At 38.5% G+C, this 14,051-nt stretch overlaps 2 protein-coding genes across 2 annotated transcripts in view; one reads left to right on the plus strand and one right to left on the minus strand.

Moving 5' to 3' along the window:
* The window catches only part of LOC108007883 (chaoptin), a 381,371-nt gene that overhangs the window by 57,685 nt on the left and 309,635 nt on the right, over nucleotides 1-14,051 (minus strand). The gene's annotated exons all lie outside the window — the stretch shown is intronic.
* fog (folded gastrulation) overlaps nucleotides 12,166-14,051 on the plus strand; it is a 51,039-nt gene continuing 49,153 nt past the window's right edge. Inside the window, exons 1-2 of the mRNA XM_017071653.4 lie at nucleotides 12,166-12,259; nucleotides 13,246-13,713. The gene's annotated coding sequence lies outside the window, so the exon portion shown is untranslated. The remainder of the gene's footprint in view (nucleotides 12,260-13,245; nucleotides 13,714-14,051) is intronic.

Consider the following 14,051-nt stretch of genomic DNA (forward strand, 5'->3'; position numbering starts at 1 on the left):
TCTGTTCTCCTTAAACAGTCCTAAGTATGATTGGCCTGCATTGAACTCTCGCTTAGTTTCCCCCCAAAGAATTTCCCAAAGACGTACATGAAAAGGCAGAAAAAAGGAATAGTGATATGTAAATGGCTTATGCTTTGGCAAACTTGCAAATTGGTGTCCACTTTTCATGTTGTCCTAGCCATGTGAGCCTTTTTTTCCAGCCATGTCTTTATTTTTCCCCATGGATTTTCTTTTTTTCCGAGTGGCTCGCCCTTTCTCTCGCTCCCTATATGGGGCTATCTTTCGCTGAAGGATTGTGTTGATGTTTTCTTTTGGGGGCTCGAAAGCAAATGAATCCCAAAAATGTTGGCTGCCTTTTTTGGGTTTTCTCGCTTTAAACTTGATTCATGTCAGCCCAGCGCTCGACATCGATACATTTTTTCCATTCGTTTTTTTCAGTTTTTTCGGGACTTTTGATATCTTTGGCATGCATATGCCACTTCGCCCCCTTTCCACGTCACTTCGGCGTGTTGATATGTTTATCATTGTTATTATTTATGTTTAGATTTGAATGTCAATGTCGAATCGGAATCAGCGCCGACATTCATTTCGAACACAGGAAAGGGAAGAGTGCGGTGGAAACGCCTAGAAAATGGTAAATGGAGTGAGGGCGATTTATGAGAGTGCTCTTTGGTATTTTTTGTGTGCGCCCCAGAGCCGCCATTTTGTCGTTTTTCCGTACAAATTTAAACGTTATCCAAAAAAAATTTAAACATCCCCTGTCTGCTTAGGGAAATAGAAAACTAACAAGAAATAATGCTACAGGCGACGACCTCGCCTATCGAATACCCATTAATCAGCTAAGGAGAGTGCTAGGTAGATGGAGATATGCAAGCAGCAAAGCAACTGTTTCCAAGATTGCACAATACGCCAATGCACCATTTCGCGATTTATTCTTTGAATTTTATGCATTTTTGAACACATGAAAAAATAGTCCCTTTTTTTCCCAACACAGACAAATTCATTAAATGATATTAGCTGAAATGTCAAATTATTTAAAATTTAAATAGAGCTCTTAGTGTAATAGGCTGTGCCTCAGTATTTCATGCATTAATGCTAAATTCATAGGCAACCTTGTTGTCAAAATCAGTAAAGGGTGTTTATGCACACACGAAGTAGCTCATTTTATGGAATAATTTCATGAAATAGGTATAGTAATTTATATTCTTGGACTTCTGTTCCGGTTCAGTTTCGTTCTCTAGATGGCTCATGAATAAATGTTTATAAAACTGAAGCGGGGGAGACCGGTTAAACAGAATGTACCAATTTTTAATCGTATTACTTACCAAAATACCACAACGCTACACATCATATAAAAGTTTGTTAGTTTACAGGATTTTTGGGCGGATTGTATATAAGAACATATTCTTAAATGGATGCCTGTTAATCGTGGAGTAAAATGGCAACGTGTAACGGGGTTCTTAATAAGAACGCTCCAAAAGTAGACCGATGGGAACAGCAAGCGACGCCATATTTTGTTCCGCTTTTTTTAAGGATTGGCATTTCATCAAGGAAATATATACGATCCAACAATCGAAATTATTCAAAATGTACTAACGAAATTCGGAGTCAGTGGCCTCAACTTTAAGAGCACTTCATCCAATTTATGACGTTGGTCATCTCTTTGACGTCGTTCTGTCGAATTTCGCGAAAAGATCATGACCTTAATCCTCAAAAGATCAAATTGACGCAAGAGCCGTTTGATCTCCATAATCGTCGCATGTTGGTGAATTGGAACACCTATTAAAACGCTCGACCGCTAAATATGTTTCATTGAAAAAAACGACTTGTCTAGGGACCCAAAATCGACGCAGGGTGTCAGATTTTGGTCTAAGATTATTATAGTTTGTATATTATTATATATTATTTACTTTAAATTGCTGCTTGAGAAGATTCATCTTCGCGGTTTTATTGATCAGATATCCGATCAACCAAATTGTATTGGACTACATGCGTGTTCATTTTGTATTTTTTTCTATACGGGCGTCCTTACAAAGGATTTATTTTATAGATTACCGACTTCCATTATCTTTCTTAACCTTTAATTTAAATTTAAACGAGTGCAAAAAATATGTTAGAATTGAATGAATTAATTTATGTTCATTTAAATGATGAATGAATTAGTTTATTTTTAGCTTTAAATTCCTAATTACATTTTTCTTTTTCGAATTCTGTCCATTTCTATCCCTTCAAAATTTGTTCTTCTTTCTTAAAAAACAAATAAAAAATGAACCTAAGAATTTTCATGATTAACTACGTTTATATTTGTATTGTGCAAATTTTCATGTCGAACTACACATGCTAAACTTTTGACAAAAGTCGGTTTTGTTTTTACGTTTCTTAAATAATGTTTGGGCTTTTCCCAAGGGACAAAAACTTGTTCGGAAACTGAAAACGAGAACATTAACAAACAAGAAATAAAGTTTACTTTGGCAAGCCGAAGTTTATATACTCTTGCAGCTAAGACCATATCATGCAAATATATATCGACTTATCGATTCGTCATATGGTGATTCTGATCAAAAATGTATTCACACATACATATGTATGAAAAATGTATAGGGTCGGTAATATTTTCATCATCCCGTTGCAAACTTCTGACCAAAATTATTATACTCTTGCAAGGGTATACGAATAAACGTGAACATGATTAGCATAGAGGGGAGGCAAAATTATATGTATAACAATGTTAAAAGAAATTAATTTTCATTGAAAATTCCCAATGCCACTCGAAAAAAGGGAAGATGGAAAGAAAGAAGCAGAGGCAGAAAGCCAGAAAGACAACGAAATTTTTTAATTGATTTCACTTAAAGCACCAAAACAACGCAGCATCTGCGCAAGAAGAAGAAGGAAAGTACCTAAGAAACTGATGATTTGATATTGTTATACCGTTACAGAGGGTATTTTGATTTCAGTCAGAAGTTTGCAACGCAAAGCCCCCATAAGGTACATATGTATGTGTGTATTCTTGATTAGCTTCTACGCAAACTAGACCCTCAGTTTTAAAGCTACCGGAATTAAACTTTCCTAAAAGTCTTCTTTCTTTGTATATATAGTATTGTTAATATAGTGTACGTATATGCTTTAAGTAGGAACGAGCTGGATCGGACAACTACGCTAGTCGGCATAAGTATTTTGACGAAACAAAAGTTATATATACTCATAATTTGAACTTACTTCTACATTTTGGCATCAATGGAAAGGTCATTTAAATTCCGTTTGAATGATACCCAACTTGTCTTAACCCACTCAGTAGTTATTGAAAATGGTGATTTTTTGTAAAAATCTACTTTTTAAACTTTTTTTCACGTCTTGAAAACTAAAATTATGAGTACTTTTAACTTTTGGTTCAAAATATCCTACAGCTTCCATAGAAATGAACGGATAAAAAATAAAAAGAACAAAAATATTTTATTTCGTGTATTTGACATATCAACTCAACTCTTGGGAATATACATTTTTTATTATTCTAGAAGAAAAAACGTACGACTGCAAGATATAGTTGTTAAAGAATTAATGATAAATAAAAGAAATTAAATTGGACCTTCGTTGATTGTGATCAAACTCTCTACTACCCTGGGACCTTTTCTTAACATTTCAGATATACGAATACAATTACAACACTTGTTCAAAATATTTAATAAATATTAACAATTCACAACAATTCCTTGAAAATGCAAGGGTATATCAACTTCGACTTGCCAAAGCTAACTTCAGTTTGTGTTTTTAATTTGTTTAACGTTTTTTTTGGGCGATAGGCCACAAGACCACTCACAAACTTGACCATCGAATCAGCAGAAAAGGGAAAGGGACGGAGCAAGACAGAAATGGGGGAAAAAACCGATCTGAATATATACACTCAACTAAATAGAACATGAGTTGTCTTTTAAAAATAAACACCTTAAATAATATCTGCTGTCAGTTCACACATATAATTAAAACAAGGAAGAACGCTATAGTCGAGTATCTCGGCTATCAGATACCCGTTACTCAGCTAATGGGACCACAGGGAAATGGAGATATGCAAGCAGCAAAGCGAGATTGAAATGCGCCACCTACCGGCGGTAGACAGATTTAAGCGTTATGGGCGTTAGAGTGGGCGTGGAAAATTTGGATCAATCGATAGGTATTGACGAGACCAATACAATTCAGTTCAAATTTTTATTCTAGCATCAAAACTGTATGAGGCACAGTCTTGGGCGGTTTGTGGGCGTTAGAGAGGGCGTGGCACTCCGCTGAAACAAACTTTCGCTGCGCAGGAATCTCAGGAATCTGCATGCCCAATACCAGTATTGTAGCTTGTATAGTTTCCGAGATCTCAGCGTTCATACGGACAGACGGAAAGACGGACATGGTTAGATCGACTCGGCTAGTGATCCTGATCAAGAATATATATACTTTATGGGGTCGGAAACGCTTCCTTCTGCCTGTTACATACTTTCCGACGAATCTAGTATACCCTTTTACTCTACGAGTAACGGTAAGTATAAATATACAAAAGATTAAGCTGTATTATAGATATTAGGCTAATACGAAGAAAAATATATACATATGTATGAGGGTTATTTTTGTGTAAATTTGAATTTATTTCTTTTGTATTTAATCTATATTTTCCGTTATTTTAATAATTCAATTTAAAGAATTTAAAGATGTTTTATAATTTTCTATACAAGCAATGTAGTGTGAGCAAGGTCGACTATTAAATACCCGTTACCCAGCTAACAAAAAGCGTCACCTATCGTTTGTTCCTATCGGCTGTTTACGAGATTTCACTAAAACACCACATAACGTGAAACCAAGGTGGCGCTAGTGACATTTCGTAAGCAGTCGATTTTCTGTATGTATCTTCACTTGATTGTCTTGACTGCTGCTGAAGTCGCTGCCGCTGCAGCAAATGTCGCCGTTGGTCAGAGGTCGTAGTCCCCTCTACCCCCACACTTGTAGATGCCTGCCATATGGAGATAGTAAAGTAAGGATCATGCCGCTTCGAAGAAGAATCGGTGTCGATAAGGAACGACATGCTACGACTCTGCGTGAACTGCTTGTCATCGAAGACGCAGTTAGAAATTCTGGCAGTCACACTGAGGTACGAGACTTTGATCTCGGCGCTGTCCATCAAAACGCCATCCTGGAGGACCGCTACAAGCAGCAAAGGCAGAGAAGGTGCGAAAAGAAATTGCTCCTGCACTAGGAGTCCGAGTGCACGAGGTCAGAGGACTGGCGGGTGGCGGTGCCGTTATTCGCACCCCCTTCTCAGGACAGCTCAAGCGGATCATGGCGAACAAAAAGTTCAGTGAGCCAGGGCTTGAAATTAAGATCGTGGTCAGCAACGTCGACACCGCGCATACGCCCGAGGATGTTATGACGGAGTTGTATAAGAGCAACTTCGCGGAGAAGATGGAGCTGACGCAGTTTAGGAGGACAGTGCGCCTCGAAAAGCCCTGGTCGCAGGTCAATGGCGCTACGGTTAACGTAACGCTAGAGGTCGACGCGACGGCTCTTGATGTCCTTGACGGAGGTAGGCATATATTGGATGGTTCGACCACAAAGTGGCCAGTTGCAGGATGGATTCGAAGGACAGGGTCTGCCGACAGTGCGGGCAGGTTGGCCAAAATGCGTGAGGCTGCACAAATCCGGTGGACTGCCGGAATTGCCGCTTCAGGGGCTAACCATCGGCGCACCATATGCTGTCCCTTGGGTGCCCTGTGTATGCGGTGGTGCTAGACACTTAAAATGTATAGCTTCATCCTAGCAAATTGTGGCAAAGGACGAGCTGCGACCATCGAGCTCGGAGTCAGATTGTGAGAGATCAAGAACCTGTTCGCACTGGTGCAGGAGCCATATGTGAACGATGGGAGGATCGATGAGCTGCCTGACGGTATTAGGAGTTTTACCGATCGAGGATGAAAGGCAGCCCTCCTAGTTAATCACCAGCATTAAAGGAAGATTTGGCTCAATCTTTCTGTGCTCCGCATATAGTCAGTTTGAGGCCGAGTTATCACCGTACCTCACGTACTTGGATGCGGTTCTGCTGCTGGCCAGCGGACCCCCGCAATCCTTGGCCTTGATGCGAACGCAGCATCCCCCATGTTGAGGGACTTTCAAACTATAATCGGGGTGAGCTGCTGTCTCAGTGGATTGTGGAGAAGCCGTGGTTATAACCAGCCAAGTTCGGTGTACACGTTCGATTCCCGCAGCAGGATCTATGCTGACCACATATAAGTGGAGATTGGACGATTGGGAGTTAAGTGACCACAACATCATTACTGTTGTGGCCAACCCAACGACCGATTCAGCCGTTGAGAGCCTAGCTCCGGTGCCGTCCTGGAACTTCTCCAATGCACGTTGGCGTTTGTTCGAGCAGGAAATGGTGAGTGGGGCAACCGAACTACCGGAGGACTTCTAAGAATCGCCGCTGGACGAACGATCCTTCGCAGGATCGTCCACGAAGTGTGCGACCTTGTTCTGGCTAGGAGGACTGCAGGACCGGCGAGATCGAGACCGGTGGCCCGCTGACCTTAGTGCGATGCGCCGCGAAGTCAGGAGACTGAGGCACCGACTTCAGGATGCCAGATGTCATGACGAAGTGGGCGAACTTATTGTGTGCGAGTTGAGACGAACCTTAGCCGCCTACAAGAAGCTCATCCTGAGGACAAAGGAGGACAGCTAAAGACTCTTCGTGGGAGAAAATTCACACGATCCCTGGGGGCGCGTCTACAAGATGTGCCGAGGTCGCAAGAAACGGACGAGTGCCTGTGCCTAAATGTCGAGCTAGTCACCAACTGGAATGAAGCGGAATCAGCGGAAGATTCACAACGGCCCTAGAAGTTTCTGAGGTTGGAGCTTGTGTCGCTAGGTTAAAGGGCAAACGGTTTCCTGGCATGGACGGCATCAACGGAACGATTTGCAAGGCATCTTACGGCGATATATTCCAGCTGCATCCGGTCAGGGTACTTCCCTGCAGAGTGGAAATGTCCACGTGTTGTGGCTCTGCTCAAGGGATCCGACAAGGACAGGTGTGAGCCATCGTCGTACCGCGGCATTTGACTGCTTCTGGTTTTCGGATTGGCCGGGTTGGGATGTCGAGAGATGCGCTTATGGCAGATCTATTTCTCCGGCAGGGACGCAGAGATCCGAAGCACGTACGTCACTACCACGCGGCAAGACGTGGCCAGGAGGTGCCTCCTAGCCTGCCAAAGGTTGATCGTTCTTGGATGCCTTAACTTCTCGAGTCTGAGCCTGGAACAAAAGATGGTGCGTATGGAGCAGTGCTTACTGCACAGATGGCAAAAAAGATGGAATGACGTAGGTGCATATGGACCGGTGACATACAAGTTCATCCCAGATGTCACTCTTTCGGAATCCACACTTTTCCAATGCGCACCGGATTCTTGATCACAAGACACGGATCATTAATGGCATTTCTGAATTGCAGAGCGCTCTCGGACACTGCCGCTCGCTCATGTGGCGATCCAGTTGAGGATTGGCTGCACGTCTTGTATGACTTCCCCCTCTATGCAGATTTGCGCGACCTTGATAAACTTGGAGTGCAGCGAGATAGTGAAAACTGGACGTTTAGAAGGATTCTGGAGGATAAGGGGAGGACTCGACGACTCAACACGTTAGCTGAGGAGGTGCTCCGCAGAAGGAGGGACTTTTAGTCCAAACACCCGGCGAAGAATACTGCCACAGCCTGTCATTGCTTGTCGTAGGAGGCGACTAATATGACATGGTTGCCCCATCCGAGCTTGTCGGAGATGAAGGGGTGTGGACTACCGAGCCTGTAATTTCGGTGCCACGGGTTGAGCAGTTCCCCAAGGCTGCTCATTGAGGTCGGCCATCTTGTGGCAGTTTCGTGGTGGCTGTGGTTGACACCTATATCGCGGGTAGAGTCTTCGGGCTCGACGTGGATGTTGCGTTATACAACTCGGGTGCTGTGACCCACAGAACCGTAGAGATTTTAGATAGATCTCGCCCCTACGCAAGGGGAAGTGCTTGCCCGACAAGCAAGTACTCTTGTGGGTGTATTAGAGTGCCGTGGTTTTATTCCCTTCATTGTGGAACATTGTTTGATTATAACTTTTTAATGAACGTTCGGATTTGAATAGTTTTTGGAAAGTATTGATATTAAGAACAAATTATCATTTAACTAATAATTATTTTTTACAAAATACAAAAATATGGGCGCTTGACGGGCTTTAGCGTTATGGGCGATTGTGGGCGTTAAAGTAGGCGTGGAACCCTGTCAAAACAAACTTACGCTGCGCAGAAATCTCTAGAATCTGCATGACAAATCCCAGTATCGCAGCTTTTACAGTTACCGAGATCACAGCGATCATACGGACAGACGGCTATATTCGGCTAGGGATCCTGATCAAGAATATATATACTTTATGGGGTCGGAAACGCTTTCTTCTACCTGTAACATACTTTCCGACGAGTCTAGTATATCCTTTTACTCTACGAGAAACGGGTAAACAAATTAATGGAACATGCTAAAAAATATGGCATCTTAAACTTACTGCAATTCTGTAAAAAATGTGTTTAGTCTCTGACCCAATTTTTAGGATTTTAGAAAAAATTCTATCAATCCCATCCTTCTACGTACAATGGCGGTTAGTACCTTAAAAATTCGGAAAAATAACTTCTCTAAATGTATGTAAAATATTTTGGAGCTCATATTTTTATTTTTATTTTTTAAAGCAAGTTCACCAAATAAAATTGTTTGTGAATAGAGGTGAATCGATTACTTAAATGCCTATAAGTTGTGATCGACTTAAGATATGATGAGACCTTAAATGCAAATCTGTAGAAGGGCATCTAAGCAATTTATTGGCATGCATGTAAATAAAATTGAGTACAAACTCTCGAAAATAAATTTATTCAAAACATTAAATATTGTTATTTTTTCAAACCTTGATTTCACAAATACCACAGGCTAGGATCAAAAACTAAGTATGCAGGTATGCTTATAACATAATTGAACGCCCATGGGGCTGCAACAAACAGATGTAGAGCAGTGTTATCAGTGTCCAACTACATTCGGGCCATTCATTAAACAGGTATACGCAAATAAAGTGTGCAATCTTGGGAACAGACGCTTTGCTACGTGTACATCTCTATCTCCCTCACACTCTCTGAGTGCTCCCAGTACACTTAGCTGAGTAACGGGTATCTGATAGTCGATGGCATTGACTAAAGCGTTCTGTCAGCTGTCGGCAGTCCACGTAGTGGCGAAGCGCCCCAGGAGAGTGTGCAAAGGCGAATACTATATATACACACACTATATATACACTTATATATATATTACTGTGGACGGCAGTCCACGTAGTGACAAAGCGCACCAGGACGGTGTGCGAAGGCGAATACTATATTACACGAAGAAATAAAAATCTATTGTAATCGTCCGTGCAAAAACTAAAAGGATACGTACCAAGACTTTAAAATAACAACTGGCTTGGGAGAAAGAGCGGTAAAAATGTAAAAGTAAAATACGCGTCGAATGACACCTCAACTGTCAAAATCGGATGCTCCGTTCAAAAGTAATAGTAAAATTTTAACTTGCTTGTCAGTTTGTCCCAAAACGTTATTTTAGAGTCCTGAAAATTCTAGACGATGTTAAACAGCTCAACATAATAAACATTAGTTCTAACCCTCTTTTGGAAAACTAACTTGTTTGACGAGAAAACAGCTATAAATTGCGGAATTTGGTACACCCGAAGCTTGTGAACTACTAAAGCTACAGGCTTGTGCTATATGTTGTTAGAAAGGTGTTTTGAAATGCTTTGTACGCCTTTCTAACATGATTTGTCTAAACACCATCGTTTAAAAATTATGAGCAAACTTTTTTATTTTTATTTTTTAGTTTTCAATAACGATTTCGGCTCAAATTTTAAACTGTATAGCCCTTGAGATTCCTCATCTTTGGACAACACTTCATTTTGTATTTGCGTATCCAAATGCTTTATTACGGTCATGGAATTATATAAATTGCTATTAACAGTTCCATATAAGAATCTTGAACTCTACGGCTTTTGGGAAAGTAGATTAATTATATGATTGATGTTTTAAACAAAAACTTCAGATATCAAACAAAATCACCTCTTAACGAGATAAGAATGTAGTGACGATCGCACCTTCAACAAACAAAAGTTCTGATATCAACTTTTGTGAATTGTATTATACGATCTATTTAATAAATTTCTTACTTTCTAAATTTTTTACGTTATTTATTACATTACAAATATTTTTGATGAAACACACACCAAGCCGATATTATTACAAATAAGCCCCAGCCTGAGCCATGGTCCACGTCTTCGGAATTCTACGTTAAAGTTTAAATTCCAAATTTTTTTATAATTTCTTTGATCCAAAGCCGCCTCTAAAAAATAAATCTTAAATTGAAGTATTATTTTTTCTTGGAATATATTTTCCATTGTGTGCATTAATTTCGGTATAAAGCATTTTCATGAAGATATTTTATTGGATTTGTTATACCAATTAAACCGTTTTTTTATTTATTTTATTTGGCACCCACTGCACAACAACAAATTCAAATAACCGGCCAGGATGGCGAACTGAACAATTTGGCGTCCACCACTTCGCTGGGAGTCATCTCTCGAGGACAGGAGAAAGACTACCTAGCTCCTGTTGTAGACCTACATGAGCGGTCCCAGTTCAAAGTGATCGGCATACATGGCTAAGTCCTCAAAATATTTTTGTAATGAACCCAAAATGTATCGAAAATAAATAATTCATACAAATTTAAATTTATTAAAATAAATAATAGTATATAATATACACTTTTTTATTCATTTTAATAAAAAAAAGAATAATAAATTGATATTACAAACATACCATTCTGATATGACAACTTACAAACTGGTAAGAAAGCAAATCAGCTTGATATTGATAAATACCATACTGGTATTAAAAATGCCATAGTTGTGTAACAAATTTGATACCCTATTGATATGTTTGAAAATATCAATATGAAATTCATATGAAACAATAAAGGAAGTTACCTTCGGCAATCCGGTGTTTGTATACCCTTGGAATCATAATTATTAAATTAAATTCGAAATTCTTAAAAATACAAAAAATTATATTCCCAATAGTATAATATAATATGTCAAAAAACACCGAAGCTATAATTTGTTTCATATTATTTTCCCACCAATTTTCCGATCGTTCCTATGGCAGCTTTATGATATAGTCGTCCGATTTTGATAAAATTAAATTCGAAATTCAGAACTCATTAAAAAATGTAGGAAATTATATGTTAAAAAACACCAATGATATAATTTTTTACAATAATTTTTCCGATTATTCCTATGGGAGCTATAAGATATAGTTGTCCGATCCGGCTGATTCCGACTAGTATACTACCTGCAAAAGACATAAGACTTTTCGGAAAGTTTCAGCCCGACAGCTTTAAAACTGAGAGAGTAGTTTGCGTAGAAACGGACGGACAGACGGATATGGCTAGATCGACTAGTCTAGTGATGCTGATTAAAAATATATATACATTATGGGATCGGAAACGTCTCCTTCACTGCGTTGCAAACATCTGACTGAAATCATAATACCCTCAGCAAGGGTATAAAAATACACGATTGATGACCAGTTTTGGTATTTTATTTTTTTCTGTGTATAAATAGTGTCGTTTAATTTGCTACTTTTGTGAAAAAATTTACCATTGCATTGTAGGTGTAACCACCATTATTTTAATTACTAGGTACATATGTAAGCCTACTTATTCTTAAAAACAAAATGGAAAATTTGCCCAAAATTCCATTTATAGGACAAAGAAAAACTACATACACAGTGGTGCTATTTTTCTTGCCGCATCTGTAAGTGCTGAGTCTAAATAATTAATTTAGTTCAAGACATACAAATAATAATAGTAACGATCTCTCGGTGCAGTTGAACCGAAGAGCACTTTAAGCTAAGAGAAAGAGAGTTCTTTCAAGCCGAGATCTATGGTCTGATAGTTTCTCTTGCCGGCAGCCCAATCGGGAATATATGTACGTGTATATCTATATACCGAAAAGTGTATGCATGCATATCTGATCACCGACGAGACGATCCTCTCTCGGGAGCGCTCTCTCTCTCTCTCTTTCTCTCTCCCGTCACTGACGGCGGCTACGGCCACCGATGCTCGCATCACGCTTCGTAGCGCTTCTCATTCCAAAAACAACTGTGAACGTGAACGGTAACGGTACGAGCTCTCTTCTGCCTTTAATATCTCTTTGCGAAAACAATTCGACAAAAATTGAGGAAGATAAAGAAAACTAAAACCAGCAACAATAGCAAATCAAATAACAACAAAAAGTTGTAATTTTCGTTTTCATTTGTGAAACACATATGTACATGTGTAAATACAAATTTTAAGAGACATGTGCAATCGGCCATTACGTGTGTGAAAATATTGAGTTTATATACACATTTCTTCTATTTCCCCGCAAAAATGTGTCCAATTAAAAAACAGTTGAACGTTTTTTCGTGTGCTTTTTAGTTTTCCGTATTGTCTTTAGTTTTTTCATAATTTGACCCGATTTTAACTTGAAATTGAACAAGAACCTAAAAAAAACAAATACGAAACATAACACAAGATTGCATACATACGTATGTACATATCTGTAAAAGGAAACAGGAAAATAGAGAATGAAATAAAGTGAAGAAAAATAAAATAAAATACATACTACGAAAGCGTGTACATATGTACTGTGTATATTGTGAAACTGTTTTTGTAGCTGCTATTGTTGTTGGCTTTACAGCAACAGGCATCCGATAATTTGTAATCTTAAAAATACATTTGCCCTGTAAATATTATACGTACTCCTATGTACACTGAAAAATCAAAAACCACTTTGTATTAATTAGTTAGCGTCAAAGCATTCAAAAGGCTTGTTATGGCTGATTTGTTGAAATATGTACTATGTTATTTAATGTTTTTTATATTAATTTTAATAAATTAATTATGCTTCATATAGCAAGGAAAAATCTGTTATACTTTATTTAATTACATTTTAAAATATTAGTTCAAATAATTTAAAGTAAAGCTTTGTTATAAACGATGATACCGTCCAGTTTTGTTAGAAAGAACAGAAATTACATTTTGGTCTTCAGTATTGTTTGGTGTACATGTACAATGTATTTATAAAAAGTTTTAATATGTATGTATTTTTCCCCTTTGCTCCTCAGCATTAAATTAATATTGAAACGATTTTTTGTAGTGTTTTTTTTGTATGTGTGCAAAAGTTTTCTTTGTGAATGAATGATACATATGATACAGTTAAAGCAATGAAACAAATAAAAACGCAAAATTACATTTAAAAAACAGTGTGCTGTTAAAACCACGGAAGCAACAACGAGAGCAGCGAAAAATGAAAGACAACCAGCGACGGAAAAACTTATAAACAAATTTCAAATTACTAAATCCAAACCAACAAAACAAAGAAAGGATTCTACAAGAAAAACAAAAAAACATACAGCGATATTTAAAACGAACCAATTTGTGATGTTTGATATTTACTTATACGCTAATTTGTTTTTACAATAATTTGGATTAACCCACAAACCAACGTACGAACCAAAATCGGGTGAAAGATAAAAAACAACAAAAACCAAAAGCACGCGGATCGTCTTCGTTTTGGGATAGAAATAATAAATGTAAGTAGGTTTTATATGTTTTTTAAAAAAACTTTTAAAGGCGTTTTTATAATTTCCTTGGTTTTTATTACTGTAGAAAAAAGTTTTTAAAGTGAAACTTTAAACGAAACGAACACAGAAAAATATTTGTTGAGGGGCGGCCCCTTTCTAATGCCGATTCAAACCTGAAATGTATATCTTTTTGGGCGTTTTGGTCTCCTTTTTTCATTATCTTTGGGTTTCGGGATGTGTCATTTTCGTGGGCATTCCACGGGTTTTCCGAGTTCCCGGCCGATGCTGACCTTGTGACTTTACGGATGTGGGAAAACTGATCATTCCTCGGATGAGAAACATAATCT

Source organism: Drosophila suzukii, chromosome X (assembly GCF_043229965.1).
Source record: "Drosophila suzukii chromosome X, CBGP_Dsuzu_IsoJpt1.0, whole genome shotgun sequence".
NCBI classification, from domain to species: domain Eukaryota; kingdom Metazoa; phylum Arthropoda; class Insecta; order Diptera; family Drosophilidae; genus Drosophila; species Drosophila suzukii.